This window comes from Parus major, chromosome 1, assembly GCF_001522545.3.
Source record: "Parus major isolate Abel chromosome 1, Parus_major1.1, whole genome shotgun sequence".
Classification (NCBI taxonomy): Eukaryota; Metazoa; Chordata; class Aves; order Passeriformes; family Paridae; genus Parus; species Parus major.
The window spans coordinates 112,889,656-112,907,293 of NC_031768.1; the positions used below are offsets into that span (position 1 = coordinate 112,889,656).

At 44.0% G+C, this 17,638-nt stretch overlaps 1 protein-coding gene across 2 annotated transcripts in view; it reads right to left on the reverse strand.

The window, feature by feature from the left end:
* FAM168A (family with sequence similarity 168 member A) overlaps nt 1-17,638 on the reverse strand; it is a 131,185-nt gene that overhangs the window by 45,652 nt on the left and 67,895 nt on the right. The gene's annotated exons all lie outside the window — the stretch shown is intronic.

Genomic DNA, 17,638 nt, shown 5'->3' on the forward strand with positions numbered 1-17,638 from the left:
TGTCCCTCCAGGCCTTGTCCCCAGTCCCTCTCCAGCTCTCCTGGAGCCCCTTCAGGCCCTGCAAGGGGCTCTGAGCTCTCCCTGGAGCCTTCTCCTCTCCAGGTGAGCACCCCCAGCTCTCCCAGCCTGGCTCCAGAGCAGAGGAGCTCTGTATATAAAGGTGCACACATCCAGCTAGAGCTTGACAACATCCTGGATCCTCTGGAAATCCTGTGCTGTCAAAACTGGGCCACAGAGCCAGGAGAATTTCCTTCAGCAAAACCTGAAAATCTGTCAAAAAACGTAGCTCCAAGGAGTGGAAAACTTCCTTGACTTCTGTCCTCTGCCCAACGTGACCCCAGCTGGACCTGGGGATTTCCAGAGGTCCTTTCCACCATGAATTATCCACTGACTCTGTTTCAAATTTATGGGACAAATGAAAAAATATCCTGAGGACTGAACCTTCTGGACATTCATTTGGACTCTGGTCCTGTTCCAGTGTTAACCCAAAATGAAGCAGGAATCATTCTGGGAATCTGTGATTTTATGAAAATTATCATCTCTCTTCCCTCTTCACTTCCTTTAATTTCCTGATAAATGAATGAAATTAAACATTTTGAGTTGAATGAAATAATTTGTATTAAATCAAGCAGACTGGCTGGCAGGCAAGTGGGGTATTCAGGCAAGAATAAATATTAATTATTCCTTAAATAGAATGGAATTGTTTTTATGTTTTCAATTTATTTGCCAAATGAAATGCAACATCACTGTCACATCCTGAGCTGAATAGGCAGGAAAAGAACTGGGCTGAACTGGGACAAAATGGGGAGTTGCAGGAACCCCAGCTCTGAGCTAAGAGCTCAAGGAAAACCTGGAAAAGCTGCTGAAGCAGCTGAAGGAGGTGGAGAGGGATTTTCCTAAGCCTTCTGGGGTTTAGGAACAACTACTGGCACCAGTTATTCAACATCCAGCCTGGAATTAAAACAGATTTATTTACCCATTAAAAATATCTTTCTTTTTTCTACCAAAACCTTCAGGACCACAAAGATTTCTCTTTCTTTTTTACCTTGTGATATATCTTCCTTGTATTTTCTACATCCAGCTGACCATACCTGAAACATTTTTAAAGGAAAAAAGCCAATTTTCAATGCTCTATTTCAATTTTAAAACAATGTCGTGCCCTGCTCTTCAGAGAATCCTATTTGCTCACGCAGAAAAAAATTTGTGTTTTATAAAATATTTATAAAAGGTGACGTAAATCCACAAGCAGGAAGGGGAAAAAGTGGAAAAAAATCAGTCAATGGGATTAAAAGATGAGGAGAATGTCAGTGTGGGCATGGACCTGGAGGGAATAATACCTGCCAGGCTGAGCCCCCTGAAACTGCTGCAGAGGAGCATTAGGAAGGAACAGGAATGCAAATATCATTCCAATAGCAGCAGCTCATTCTGATTTTCCTGGAATTGCCTGCATAGGGAAACTCCTGACAACTCCCCTCCTGCCCTTGCAGGGAGTCCCTCCATCAGGAACAAAGCCCAGGGAAGCACTGCTGTCCTTTGGGATTGTTTGCAATCAGAGATGTTGGTTTATCTTCTGCTAGGGCCAGACAAGGCCGGGATGGCAGCAGGGCAGGAGCTGTGGGTGCTGTGCTTGCAGGACATTATCAGGTGTTTCTGGCAGCCTGTGCCCTGCCAGCTCCCTCCCCCAGACAATAATAACCATTCCCAACAAGTTCCTTATCTTATCCCAGCAGCATCCCTCCAGGAGATTAGGCAGGCATCCCGGTGTCATGTTTTATCTCCAAAGCCTTGGATTTAGGCATAGCGTGTGTCTAGTCCCAAAAGCCAGGTGTATTCCATTCAAACAGATGGGAATCCATAAACATTTCATTTTTTTTTATGATCTGCACCGAGTTCAAGCCTGATTTAAATCAGATACAGACCTGACATTCTGACGTAAATTGGCCAATGATTAAAAAAAGAGGGAAATGGTCAAAATCAGGCAAACGTTTCCTGAAAATAATTTCATATGGTTCATGTGCAAGGGAAGTGGGGAGTTTTCTTCCAAAACTGCCTGCATGTTTTGTGGAGGGCACACATTAATGCCAAGGATTTCACCTGATCCCTGCCCACCACTGCAGAGTGCTGGAGCAGCACCAAGCAAGACCTGGGACGAGGCTTAAATATGAGGTTTTATGGAAATGTACAAAAAAATACCGAGTTTGAGGGGACCCACAGCAATCCCTCCAGGAATGGGGACTCCACTGCCCAGGACAGCTGTGCCAGGGATGGACAGCCCTTTCCATGAAGAAATTCTCCTTAATATCCAACCCAAGCCTCCCCTGGCACAGCCTGAGGCCGTTCCCTCTCCTCCTGGATGGGAGCAGAGCCCGACCTGCTCTCAGCTTGCTGCTGTCCATGAGGAAAATCCCACTGGTGTGGATGGCAGAAGGGAAAGATGAGCTGACAAAGCAGCCTCAGAGCCAGGAGGAGTCGAGGAGGGGAACCTGTGCCTGCAAAGCCCTGGGGATGAGCAGACCATGACCAAAATGTAATTTATATGAAGATGTTTTGAATTTCTTCCAGCTACTTCCAAGTCACCAATGCAGAACAGCTCCTCGCAGCTTCCACACAAAGGTTTCTGCTGGGAATATCGCTGGATTATAATTACAGGCCAGCATTTAACATTAATTACTGCAGTATCCCATGTTCAGGTGCACTGTGCGATGTAATTATGGCACCCCTTGCTATCCATAGCACCTTCCTCATCCTGCAGCCTGGAGAATTCCCATCCTGGCAAGGTGTGGTTAACAAAACTGCAATGTTTTGGGGTATGTCTGTGTGGTTTTCAATATGAGCACTCAAAACTGCTGCTAGCTACTCCATCCAGGATGAGCAAGGACACTGCACCACTAGAGTGTGAAGGATCTCAGTTGCTGCTTCAGCTTCAGCCACAAAACCATCCTTAAAACTTTAACCCAATGGGGTTAATGGAAAGCAATGGGAACAAAGTAGCACCACTTCCCCAAACACCTTCTCTGAGTGTGCAGTACCATTTGTCTCAAAAGAGCTCTTTGAGGTGTCACTTTTGTTGATCAATCCAATTATGATGGTCACGTGCCACTCAGCAAGGCTGAAATCCCGTATAGGAAAAAGGTATTTCAATGACCCTACAGCAGAATTAATTTCAAAGCCCCAAAGGTTTTCTTCTTTTAAAGAGTAACAAGGGATATAGGTGAAAAAAATACTTTGAAGGTTGTTGAACAACAAGGAAAAAATGCATAGAAATCCCAAGAAGTTCCTGGTTTAATGATTTCCCAGCAAAGCTGAATTCTGCCACTTTGTCCCACCTCGAGGACTAACAACCGAGTTTGATGTAAACCTCAGGGAAACCTGGTGGGTTCTCCAGCCATGTGTGTCCTTCACTTTCAGATCAGTGAGATCCCAAAGAAAAAGGCTCTGCAAGCCTCAATAAACATGCAAATAGCTTCAAAAGGAGATTAAAACCTTGTCCTGTTTATGTAAGTGATGAGTTTGTGCACCGCTAACCAAAGGGACGTTGGCTTTCTTATTTTAACCATCCCTTGAAGGTCATTTCTGCTCAGAAACGGGTTTTTTTGAAGACCTAAGAACTTGTTATATAACAAAGGCAGAGCTAAACATCAAGCTGTGGCTGGTTGGAATTAGTTCACCTGTATCCCCTGTGTTCCATCGATAGGCACTGCCGAAGGAAGCGGCTTCCTGGCTGGAATGTTAATTATTCCCCTCCATTTCCAGGAACGAGAGCATCGCACGGACAAAAAGAGATTCCTTTCTCCTGCTCTCATTAACCAGTTTCACTTGCTCAGCACATTAATGCAGAGCCAAGGATGATTATACAGGGGCTCACACGAGCTGAATAAATCTGCTTCCCGGACAGATGAGCCGAAGGCACTCGGGAATAACGAGGGCGATGCCGGAAGGAAACCCAGCGGTCCCCGCCGGAGCATCACCCCAGCCCCACACAGCAAAGGCAGGGATAGACCTGTGCATGCTTGGGGTCAGGGCTTCACCTTATTTCTAAAAACAATCTCGGTCCCAGCATTGATTTTAAACTGTGGGTAGGTTCTTTATTCAGCTGAGGGATTGAAATGACCTTGCTTTCACTGGAAAAATGTGTTGGGATTGACAGCAGGAAAGGAAAGGCTCATGGTTAGCGACTGGATCAGTAAACTGGGGACATGCAATGTGTGCAATGCATGGAAATATCTGGACACCTCCCTGTGGAGGCTCTTGATTTATACCAGGAGTGAGAGCAAACGGAAAGATTCCTCTAAAAAATAGACAATAATAAAATAAAAGACTCTAACACTGCCAAATCCTATGGAACCTGCACTGCTTGCCAACAACATTAGAAGTCCCGCCATCCATCAAATCTCCCTGTTCCAGAGAATGCCAAGTCCTCCCGCTTGGCGAAGGTGGATAGAGAAATGCAGGGTGACATTCCCTGCCTTTTGAAGGTGACTGGCTTTGCATTTACTTTGGAAAGTTGCTCTGAAGGAATATGTCAGAAGCTTTAACATCCACACTTCCTAAATATCCAGGAGTCGGGCTCTTCCAGTAGGTAATGTTTGCTCCCATTGCTCCTTGTGCATTTGTTCACAGTCAAAGCCATTCCAGACCTGCAGACTGACAGGAATTCCTGGTCATTGCAGTACCTCACTTTGTTCCTTAAACACTTCTGAAAGCAAAGATTTTGGGATAAACTTCCCAGGAGAGGTTTCTCCAGGGCCAGAAGAGGGCCAGATGGGTTGGAGCTGCTGCCAGATGGACCGGCCGAGAAGCACCTGGACCACCTTGAGCGGTCAATTAGCCAAGGGAGCCCCAGGGATGATTTAACCATTGCTTAATGTGAGAGCTGGAAGGCAAACAAGGGGATGGATCGATGGCAGTTGAGTCAGTGCCCGGCAGGATTTGATCCCGAGCTTAACACAAACGCCTCCGGAATTTCCCTTTGCTTGCACACCAGTTCTTCCCGCTCCTTTACACCAGGCTGTGATCCTGAAGGCTTTTTTTCACAGGAATACAGGCTCCTTTCCTCAAACAAGAACATACAGATTTACACTACTTTGTATCTTCCCTGTGCAAGAAGAAAATTTCCTTCTGGAAAAACAAAAGTGAAAATGTCCCTCATTCTGAGCTTCTTCAGGAAGCCCTGGGAGAGCTGACCCCAAATTCAGTTAAAACCAAGGATGGGAAACATCTCCTCGAGCTGGAAATTTGATGTAGTGTAATTTTGTTAAAATATCAAAATAGGCTGAGGAAACCAAGCCTGCTCTTTGGGGTGTGTCATCACAGAGAGAAAATCTCCTGGGTGCGTAAAAATTTCACACAGATATTTTTTGTTCCTATGTCTGTGTTTACTCCTAAAGGCATTGGAGCAGGATCTGCATTTGGGAGAAGTTACAAAATCCTGGAATGGTTTGGATTGGAAGGGGCCTTCTACTAGGTCAGGCTGCTTTAAGCTGTGTCCAACATGGCCTTGAACATTCCCAGGGATGGGCAGCCACACTTTCTGTGGGCAACTTCCATAGGAAAATCTGAAAAATTCCCCCTTCCTTCCAAAAATCACATTATCTCCTGAGTTTTCTGCTATGTGCAAGTGGAAGGATATTCCATTTTTCCATGCCTGCAGATTTCCCAGTGCACTTCTCCATAGCTGCTGGTCCCAAAGTTGGAGAAAGAACAGATCATGGTGGATTTTTAACCAATATTGTCTCATAAAATTAATTCACTGGTCACAGACATGCAAATAAAAACGAAATAATAATGCCCTTAATAACATGATCAGCCCTGAATTAGGCAGGCAGATGGATGAGATGATTGCTGGAGATCCCTTCCAACAGTAATGGTCTATTCTTTCCTGTTCTATTCTATTCCTTGCAATCCTAAATAATGTGAAAAGAACAAAAATCCAAGGAACAAAACCCACTCCATCCCAAAAACATAATCAGTGTTATCAATACCTTACATATATTATATCAGTTATAACCTTTATTACCAATGAACAGCCATTAGAATAAAATAGTGATTGGGGAAAGCTAAATGGCCTCTTAACCACATGTGGAAAGGGCAAAGGAATTATTCTGGGAACAGCACGTGGCCAGAATTTAGTGGAAACACAGCCACACACCTTGCAATCAACATCAACATAAAATCAGGGTAATTATGCCATGTCCTCTACAAGTAGCAATAAAAAAAAAATAAAAATATTTATAGATTATTATTTCGATTAAGTGCTCCAGTCTCAGCATCAGGATTTATCTTCCTTGCATCTCACAGGATGCTGAGCAACATCCTGATAAAAATCTTACCACCACTGTTAGTGCTGCAAAAATCCACCTTATTTCACACTCTCCCTTGTATCTGTGGAGTAGAATTGAGCCATCAACCTTCCCAGGAAATCCTGCTGCCAAAATAACCTTACAATCCTAGAGATGAGATGAGGGCTGTGTTATGCAGAAATCATGTTTTATTTGGTTTCTGCATGGAAAATGCAAACTCAGACACACCAGAGAGCAAAAGGACTCTGATGAGCATTGAGATTCTGTAAGCAAGAGGCATTAAAAACTCTTCTGATTGCTCTTATCAGCTGTAAAAAGATTCAGAGCCACCTGAACAGCAAAAGGATTTCATTATCCCAGAGAGAGAAAGATTTCACACCATTTAAAAAGAGATTTTTACCATCAATGATAAGCTCCTGAGCCTCTCTAGAGGTTTAAAATTATTGATAGAAATATTTATCTGTACAAGAGGCTGTGGCTGTCCCATCCCTGAAGTGTCCAAGGCCAGGTTGGATGGGGCTTGGAGCAACCTGGAATAGTGGAAGGTTGAGTGGAGCTCAGAGTTCAGCTGGTATTAATGATACAACAATTTGTCTAAGAAACTCTCACAGTTATTAGATGTGGGAAAAAATCCCCAGTTTAGTAAAAACCCTCACTCAGGGTGTGATGGATACAAATAAAAAGCCTATATAGTCTCAGCCACCTTCCAGAAAGACTTGGGGAAAAAATAAAAGCCCATGGACAAAGGAGGATCGCCAAGTAGTTTTATTTCCCTTTTTACTTGAGATGATGTGTAATATTTTATTAATTTGTAATATATTAATTGTAAGCCAGTAAATGTTCAGCTGATTGAGCAGATGTTACTCCAGTAAAGCTTTTCGGTAAATTGACAGATGGGAAAGTTAATTTCTGTGTGGTTTTTTTTCCCAAAACAGCCCAGCAACTAAAAAAATACCACTTTATGTGTCCTGTTCAAGTTCCTCTATAGTTTTTCATTTTCCCTTGTAGATCTTTTTTCCCAGTGGCCTGTGCAGAATATGAAATTTTCAGACAGAATTTAATGCAAAAACACAGAGTCATATGCAAAGAACACAATAAAAAATAGGGTCATAGGCAAAGAATACAAGAGCTTGAGCCCTACAGGAAATGTAAATGTTAAAAATCACACAAGAGAAGATAATAATAATAATAAAAAAGAAGTGCCCACAATACAACAAAAGCAAAGCCACTGCACTGAGCATCCCTCAAGGCTGATGGAGGGATGGGTTGACCTCAGAGGCCTCTGCCTTTCCTGACTTCCAGACTTCTGTGAGGCTCATTAAAGGCTCCAAGCACAAAGCATCAAACACTTCAAGGAAAAGTTGGTCTCCATGGGAATAGAGGACAAACTAAAAATAACCATAAGCCAGCATTTTAACAATTTTGCAGGAGATTGTCATGGCAATGAAGAGAGTTGTAACTTGTTGTCATGATAACCGAAGTTTTAAATTAATGGGAAAGCATTCCACTTCCACTTCATCTTTATTCATAATGGATCCAGCATCTTCCATGGGAGAATTCCATGTTGGTGCCCTCAAGGAACCAGACAGCTTGGGAGAAGCAATGGAGGGATAAAGGGCTGTGAGGATTAAAATAAAAATTTAAAACTCCACCAGCCAAAGTGAAGCACCAAGATGAGGGAAAAAACGCCAGGGATGAAAATCCTTCGACAGATGAAGGACATTGGGTAGGAATTGTTTCCTGTGAGTGTGGTAAGACCCTGGCACAGGGTGCCCAGAGAAGCTGTGGCTGCCCCTGGATCCCTGGCAGTGCCCAAGGCCAGGTTGGATGGGGCTTGGAGCAGCCTGGGACAGTGGAAGGTGTCTCTGCCATGGCAGGGGGTGGCACTGGATGGGTTTGGGTTTTTCCAACCCAAACCATTCTGGGATTTTGGGACTCAAGTCCCATCCTGACAATCCCTTCTCAAACCAGAGCACATTAAATATCACAGAATGTCCAGCTCCTCAAGACACCCAAAGTAGGGGAAAATAACCTGGATTTCCAGTCCAGAGGATGTTCCAGGGGCTGCAGTCACTCTGCTCTGGAGCCAGGCTGGGAGAGCTGGGGGTGCTGGGTGTAAGTGACCAACCTGCTGCTCATGCATTCAATGAGACCCTCAATTATATTAATGGGCTCAGAGCTAACCATGCCATGTTTGATGACAACATAATTGTTATTTTTGTGGAAAATTGCTTTGCTCACCCTGAAATTACTGTGACAGTCCATTATACTACTGTTTCCTTAACTGTTTTAAGGGGAGAGAAAAATTATTCTGGCAACAGAGTGCTTGCACAGAACACACTTCTCTTCATCTTCAATGCAACACAGAATAGTCTTCACCTCAACGTAGTTCTTAATTTGAAATACAAAGAATGAGAGGTAAACAGAAGTTCAGATGCCTAAACACATTAATCTTTCTGAATGAAACTCTTCATTGTTCAGCTGTAAAAATCAAGGTTTTCCCCTATGTGATTTCATTTACAGTCACCATGTGCTTTGCATCTCCTGGGAATGCCACGGAATCAAACTCTTCTCCCCAGAGATGGATGCTCTTTGCTGCCAAACATGAGGTCTCTAATGATGAGGCACAGAAATGTCATTTCAAAGTGTAAATCAATGGCAATAAATCAAGCATAAAGTGGACACTTCCTTTAGTTACTCACTAAAGTGAGTTTTGTAACTGAGCTCTGAAGTTTCACCTGTTACTTCTCCAGGGTTTCTTCCTTGTACTTCTCCTCCCAAACCCTCCCCTTTACTGCTCTCCATCCTCTGAGAGCTCATCTTTCCAGCTCAACTTCTTTATTCTACTTGTTCCTGAAAATGGTTTTGTTGAAGAAGTGAAACTGCTCAGAGTTGCTCCCAGGAATGGCTGCTGAGCTGGCAGTTCTGTGGAAGGAGGGGCTGGGGAGCGGCTTTGGAGAGGAGCACGGCCAGCACCAGGGTGGTGGTCACACACCTGGGAATACTGAAATCCTGCCTTTCTTTCCTCAGGTCACTGCTAAGACAGGACCTCAGAACAGGTAACACCAGGCTCTGCTGGAGCAGTTCCAGAGGAGGCCCCGGAGCTGCTCCAGGGCTGGAGCCCCTCTGCTCTGCAGCCAGGCTGGGAGAGCTGGGGGTGCTCACCTGGAGAGGAGAAGGCTCCAGGGAGAGCTCAGAGCCCCTTGCAGGGCCTGAAGGGGCTCCAGGAGAGCTGGAGAGGGACTGGGGACAAGGCCTGGAGGGACAGGACACAGGGAATGGCTTCCCACTGCCAGAGGGCAGAGTTAGAATGGGATATTTGGAAGGAATTGTTCCCTGTGAGGTTCTGGCACTGCCCCTGGATCCATGGCAGTGCCCAAGACAAGGCTGGACAAGGCTTGGGGCAACCTGGGATAGTGGGAGGTGTCCCTGCTCATGGCGGAGGGTGGAACCTTTAAGGCTCCTTCCAACCCAAACCATCCTGGAATTCCATGATCTTCCCTATGTACCACCCGCTCATCACCAAGAGCCCAAGCCTTGCAGCCTGCCAGAAAAGCTGATTTTTCCCCAGATGAAGGATAGCAGCTCGTTCTGGGAATTCAAAGGGATTTACTAGCCGTGAGGAGGCTGTTGACAAATACATTCCTGTAAAAAGACCCGGAGATGGCGATTCCCGCAAGGAAACGAGCACTTCCCACCATCAGCAGAAATCCAGGGGTCGGGCGGGGGAAGGAGCCGTGGGGGCGAGGGGAGGACAAGGGAAAAAAGGCTGCAACACTAAAGAGTCTTTCAGGACTCATTTATTCGAGCAGTGCCAAGGCAGCTCACTGCTGCAATATTTTCTTCCTGCACTCAGAGCCAGGGCTTTGGGATCTAATAAATCATCGCTGGCCGCAGAGACATTAAAATTCTAGCCCAGTACTGCATCAGATGAAACGAGGCCGAGTGCCAGCAAGCGCAGGGAGAGAGAAGGGCAGCCACACACACTTTAAAATAAGTATATGAATGCATTTGCATAGAAGCAACACCTGATTTTGGCTTCACACCAGGCTAAGTCTAATGAAACAGAACAGCAGAACAGATCTGCGAGTGGATGATCTTTAAGGTCCCTCCCAACCCAAACCATTCTGGGATTCTGTGATTAATAAACTCAACCGCTCCGCTTCGGGAAAGCTGATCCCCATTAAATTAGAAATAAGATATTAGGTAGAAAGCACAGTAGGAAAATAGACCCAGTAATTAACAGATCTGGTGCAAACCAGAGAATTCTTTCTGAAGCTTATAAAAATCTTTTCCAAGCTCTGGCCAGCTCACGTTTCTGTCTGTGCAAATCTCTGGGCTGTATCACATTGACTGCGCCCGTTGTGAGAAATAATTGTGCACCAGGAGGGAAGAAAAGCTCAATATTTAATCTAAAAACATTTTTGCAGAAGTCAAGCCACTAAATTTCAATTTATTACCTTCAACCTGAAAAAACATAACAAGGATCTGACCACTTATTTGCTGTGCAAGATGAAAAAAAAAAAGGTGTGGGGGGAAGGAAAGGCAGCAAATATTAAGGGTTTTCAACGGATCATGAGGCAGCCTTGGAGCTTATTTGCAATCATTTAATTGAAGCACCCGGGGATTTAAGAGGTATTGAATGTGTGGGGTGCAAACATGCACGGAGGAAAACAAGCCAGCATATGAATTTGAACTGCAAGCGGCAGAAAAATAAGCAGAAAAAGGCCTTTACTTTAGTATGGGTGAGATTTTAACTCTGGATGAGAGATTCCCTGAAATGTGGGGTGTCAGGGCCAGGAGATGTTTCCATCCTGGTTTATGAACCCCCAACTGCAACTTGCAGAATGACAAGGTCACACTCCAGCTCCACGGAGCCTGTGGGCCGAGGTTCCCAAATTACCCATCCCTGGAGGGATTTAAAAGCCATGTGGATGTGGCACTCAGGGACAAGGGACAGTGGTGGCTTTGGCAGTGCTGGGGAACATCTGGACTTGGATCATATTAAAGCTCTTTTCCAACTTCCAATGATTCTGTGATGCTGAAATGGCCAATGTGATTCTGACTTCCTACACAGAGGCTCCTTGTTCAGGAGCAGAGTAAGAGGAATTTAGGAAAAGATATGGAAGCAAAGGGAACATGCAGATAAAGAAGTTTTAAATGGAAAATAATTCTTCATGGCTAAACCAAAGAAAAAGGAGATGGCTCAGAAACACACTAGAAATTAACAAGTCACCCAAACCCAGTTTCATCCTCTGATACACACACACTAAGATATAAGACAACAAAAAAACCCTTCAGTTGTCAGTTTTAATACTGAATGTGTACTTAATGCCAAAAGCACTGGTTAGAATTTGTCTATATGCAATTTAAGACAGAAATTTGTGAGGGCTCATGCTGAAAAATAAAGCTTCTCTTTTCCCCAGGTGGGTGAAGAACTTCACAAGATGTGCCTGTACTCTATAAAAGCAATTGAGATACAAGAAATTTCTCTGGTCACTTTTTAGATTCTTTAAATGGAGCACTTTTCTCTTCAAAACATGTTTCCAAGGCAAATTTTTGTTTTTCCCCACCTATGCTTTCTGCTCCTCTGCCTCACAACTTTTTCCCAGCCCTCTTCAAGCGTGGCCATTTAATCTTTTTTGTTTCTTTTTCACCACGAGGAAAACCAAAATCAATATTGCAGCCAAGAAATGAGGCAGAAATAAACCAGTTGCATGGACTCAGCCGAGCTTAGGGTTAGGGTTAGGGTTAGGGTTAGGGTTAGGGTTAGGGTTAGAGCTTAGATGAGGAGAAGGCCCACAATGAGGTCATTTGGGAAAACAGAACATAAGTTTGTTTGCTTTTAAGATCTTATTCTGTTTCTTCACAACACAGGGGGACTCAAAAGCCTGTAAAACCTTCCCCAAACAGTTAAAAAACAAGGGGTGAGGGATGTTTCTATCAACTCCTTGGAAGGCTGGCATCATTTGGACCAATCTCCAAATGAGCTGAGTGGATGTCATGCATTATTTTAGAACCACAGAGTTATTAAGGATAGAAAAGCCCTCCAAGACCATCAAATCCAATTGTTCCCCAGCCAAGGCCACCATTGCCCCATGTCCCAAGTGCCACATCCACATGGCTTTGGAATAATTCCAGGGATGATGATTCCACCATAGCCCTGAGCAAACTCCGCAACTCACAAAGATCCCTAATCTGACCCAAACCCCTCTGCTTCCTTCTCCCAAAAAACTACTCCTCCCTCCTTCCCTTAGCAGTTTCATGCTTTTTACAACCTCAAGAGAGTCCCTGAGCTAATTCATTAGGAAGATGGTGATTCATCGTTGATCTCAGTGCTGAAACTCAGCAGATTCCAGCACTGAGGAATTCAGCAAGTTGTTTGGAAGTATTCCCGTACGAAAATCACGCATTCAAACATAAAAACAATGAGAGCCTACACAAGTCACAGCTCATTCTTCTCCCAGTCAAGTAGGATTTTCCTGTCTGCTCTATACACACCAATTAATAAACATGAAGAAACGCCAGAGGAAAAATATTCACTGTATCCACTTCATACATTTTTAATCACCCTGAAATCAATTCAACACCCTGAACACGGTTTAGAATTCCTGTTTTACAGACCCGGTAAGCGATGGATCACCTAATTAAATCCAGGAGTGGCATTTCCCAATCAATGGAAGGGGCTGACATGCATGCACATCTTAGAGAAGAAGGAGAAGCAAGGAGAGAGCACCTCAGCCCTGCCATTTGCCTCGTGTTCCTCAGTGCTCCCCATGAAAATGCTGAGAAATGGCAAAAATAAAGAGGAAAAAATATAAAGTTCATCCCCTTTCACAGAGCAGTTGAGAAAGAACTTGGTTTGTGTGGCCAAAGAGCTGATCTCCCATCAAAGTCCCAGCATTTCCAGAGAATAATACATCCAAATTATAATTGTAAGTTAATAAGGAAGGCTGAAATCATGCCTAGAATTATCTTTGTCCCACAGAGAGTATGCAAAGGAGGATTAAAAGCCGACAGCAGAAATCCTATCGGAACATTCTGTCTCCTACAACATCGAAGGCCACCGACTTTCAACACCACAATAAATTAAAGGAACAGTCAGGAGTAAATGAGGTCACTCCTCACATGTGCAGTTGTGTCTGAGCTTCAACAATGAATACAAATGACAGGGATTAGGACAGGAATACACGTGAGAATCCTTTACCTCCTGTCCTGCCAACAAAACCAATGGCTGGAGGGCACGGATTCCCTCTGTTCATCATTATGTCCAAACAAATGTTTTGGTTTCACCTTGGGGAAGAAAAAATGACAAAACTTGGGAATTTTCAACTTGAGAGTGCTGCAGACAGCCCAATTCAGGGATATGTCTTGCTCTTCAGGAGCATGAAGGTCCTGTGCAGGAAAGCCTCTCTGCTCTGGAGCCAGACTGGGAGAGCTGGGGGCATCCAGCTTATCCTGGAGAGGAGAAGGCTCCAGGGAGAGCTCAGAGCCTAAGGGGGCTCCAGGAGAGCTGGAGAGGGACTGGGGACAAGGCATGGAGGGACAGGACAACAGGGAATGGCTTCCCAGAGGGCAGGGATAGATGGGATATTGGGAAGGAATTGTTCCCTGTGAGGGTGGTGAGCCCTGGCACAGGGTGCCCAGAGCAGCTGTGGCTGCCCCTGGATCCCTGGAAGTGTCCAAGGCCAGGCTGGATGGGGCTTGGAGCAGCCTGGGACAGGGGGAGCTGTCCCTGCCCAAGGCTGGGCATTGGAATGAGACGTTCTTCCAGGTCCCTTCCAGAAACCATTCCAGGATTCTGTGAGCATCTCTCTCGAGCAGGCGCTGCCACAGCACGACCTGAGCACGCTGGAGCGACGTGACACAAACCCCTTGGAGACTTCCCACCCGGCTCCACATCTTTGGGCTCTTGGATTTTATTACCATTTATTATTTAGGAATAACTCCCCCGAACACAGAGTCAGCCTAGCGGAGGTTCATGAATCACAGCATCTTATCAGCATATTAATCAGCTCCTGGTAGGGAGAGGGAAAACGGTGTGAGCTATCACAAACACTTTATCGTTTCACGCTTGAAGTCAAACAAGCTCCAGGAGAGACTGATTCTTCATCCCTGATTCCACACCAATGGCCTAATCTATTTACTGCAGCACTGCTGCCTCCCTGGAGTGGCATGGGAAGGGTAACATGCCAAAGGAAAACCAGGTGCTTCAGCAGCTCCCGTTTGGGGCAGGTCAAGTGAATTCTACCAAGAACAAAAAAGCAAATTGGAGGCCTTAAATACATTTTAAAATTAGCCTCAATTAAAACAACAGCTTACATGAAGATCCAACTTAATTACAGTCTGGTTTAATTAAATAGTAAACAACGCTGAAACACTGCCGCTGATGTTCCAGAATCCATGGAATTAGCGGAGTGGAAGCCGTCACCAGCTGGGCACGAGGAGCCAGGACTTGGAGCACAAACCTGGCACTGGGCAGATGTAGCTCTGTCTGCAGCCTGAATATGCTCCCTGTGTCACCTTCCCTCAGCTCAATGGCTGCTCACCCAGCAGCAGGAAACACTGCCAGCAGAAGTTATTCCCCTCCTCTTTCAGTTTCCAATGAAAAACGGGAAAGAGGGTGAAATTCAACAGATCTGGGTGTTCCAAGAACCCCAAAAATGAGACACAGGAGAAGCCACCAGTGCTTAATAAATCCCTTCGTTCAAACACAGGCATTGTTTTCATAAACTTTTCTCCTATGAGTTGAATAATGAATTGATTTTATCTCACCAAGTAACTGTATTTTAAAACTTCCTTTTTTTAAACTTAAATTATTATTTCCCATAAAAATCCAGATAAGCCAGACCACACTTGAAAAATTAGTTAGGAAATAACTGTCCTTCACACTTCCATTAAGGAAGATCAAAATGGAATAATCACGAATCTGAATAAATGGATGGTTCATCAAGTATTTGAGTATGTGCCAAGGATTTCCCATTCTCCCTAACTCAAGGATTTCCTATTTTCCCTAACAGCCAATCTGGCAGAAAAAATTGGATTATTTATCTTGCAATGGACCTCTCTCCCTGCTCTGTCAGAAAACAACGCAGAATGAGGAGAAAACCAGATTAAAACTCATTATTTCAGCCTAAAGCTATTTTATAAATAAAAATAATAAACAAAATATTAAGTAGTATAAAGCATTCACATTTAGCACAAAAAAAAATCAAAACACAAAAGGATAGATTTCAACCTGCCAGTATCCTGATTACTATCCCTTCTTTCTTTTTTGCCTCTATCACACCTGAGTTTTACCCCACAGCTCTTTTCATAGCTGCTCAGACCACCCTCAGGAGTTGCCTATCTTTTCTCTATAGAGGATAAAATTTAAATTTTCTCCTCCTCAATCACTATAGAACTTTGGGTCTTTCATTACATATCCAGACAAATTCAGATTTAAAAGGGTTTGTAATACTATTTACCCAGAAAACAAACAAACAAACAAAAAACCAAAAAAACCCACACAACCAAAAAACTCTTCTGTTAAATGCTCTTTGACTTCTATTTTGGGAATTCACTGTAAGAGTTCAGCCCACTGACTCCTCACCTTCCAACTGGACAATGGAACAACCCAGCAGGAATATTCCTGCTGTGCTGCCCTCCATTTATTTCTTTGTTTTACCACTGACATAATTGAAGACCTTGTTTTAATTTTTCCCGTCTGATCTGCCTCCAACTTTTTCCTCCAAGATTATCCTGCACATCCCACCACTGATTTCTGTGCATTTACCACAAATTCTGGAAGACAAATGCCTGAAGAATGGTTTGGGATGAAACCAGTTTCTGGGAGCCACCTCCTCCTGATCCCTGCATGGATCAGAGCTGGCACAAGTTGGCCAAGTCAAATTTACAGAGTTCAGAGCACAGCAGGAACTTCACAGTGATCAAGCAGCAGGTTATTTTAGAAGACAACATGCCATTAATGTTAGCACTTGGCTAACTCCAAAAGGAGTCATGCAGAATTCACGTGTTCAAGCCCAGGTTGGATGGGGCCTGGAGCAACCTGGTCTATGGAAGGCGTCCCTGCCCATCACAGAGGGTGGAATCAGATGAGCTTTGAAGTCCCTTCCCACTTAAACCATTCTGAAATTCCATTAATTCCTTCATCTAAAGCAGAATTCTTCCTCTAAAATTCTTCAAGAAAGGTCAAGGTCCGAATTCTAACCAATCTGCACCTCAATATTTAAATTAAATTGTCATGTCAAGTGCCAGAAAACAACTTCTAAGACACCCAGGATTGTATGAAGGCAGATACAGAAATGTACATTCAATGGATATTAAGGTGGAGCTTTAAGCACAAGCCAAAAAAAAAAAAAAAAATCAAAGTAAAGTGTGAGAGAAGTAGCCTCTTGTGGCTAGAAAGCCACAAAATTCCTGTTATTTCCAGAGTAGGAAAATAACTGTGCACTTATGAGCTCGTTCTATCACCCAAGCACTGCTGGAGTCCACAGTCCTCTCACAATGGGGAGATTTTTGAAGAGACTTTTTCACAGAGATTGTTTTTTTTTTTCAAGCCTCTCGTGCTTTGACTGTGAGACCAAAAGTTCCCCCAAGCTACAGTATCTCCAACAAAGCAGCTGCATAAATTGGAATGGGAAAAAGAAAGGATGAATAAGAATGGGGCAAAACGCCTTTGAGGAACTCTCTGCTCTGCAGAGTCTCAGACAGGGCTCCTCACAGCCCCACGGATTCAGCACCTGGAAGTGCTGCCAGGCTCAACCAGAATATTCCATGCACAAAGCAGCTGAGAGTATTTGATTTTCATTCCCATCTGCTGGTGACCAATCTCCTCCACAAAAGCACATTCCCAAATAATTCCACACAATAGGTGAAAGTCAACACACCCAACTGGCAATGCAAATACAAAGCAGGAAAGCCCTAACACAACACGACACCCAGTAGCTGGTTACATTCCCCAAAATGGTATAAAAAGGAGTTTTCCAGGGCTAGTTTTGTCATCTGAGGGTTACAAGATCAGAGCAAGTCAAGGTGAACATAATCCACAGGGAAAACCAGATACACCTGAACCGGGATTTTCTTTTTCTGAAGCACAGTTTCTCTCCCAGCTGAATTATTTCCACTTTAGTTCCTCACTAGTTACATAATTATGGTAAACATCTTTCAAGGCTGGCCTTTTATTGAGTTTTAAGGATAACATTTTTAGACAACTCAGTTCTAAAGAAGGTTTCAAACAGACATCAGACTTGCTTTTCCACATGAGATTAACCCAACCAAAGCACAACTTGAAAGAAAAAAAAAAATCAGTCAATAATGTAGCTTAAGTCACCATCTAT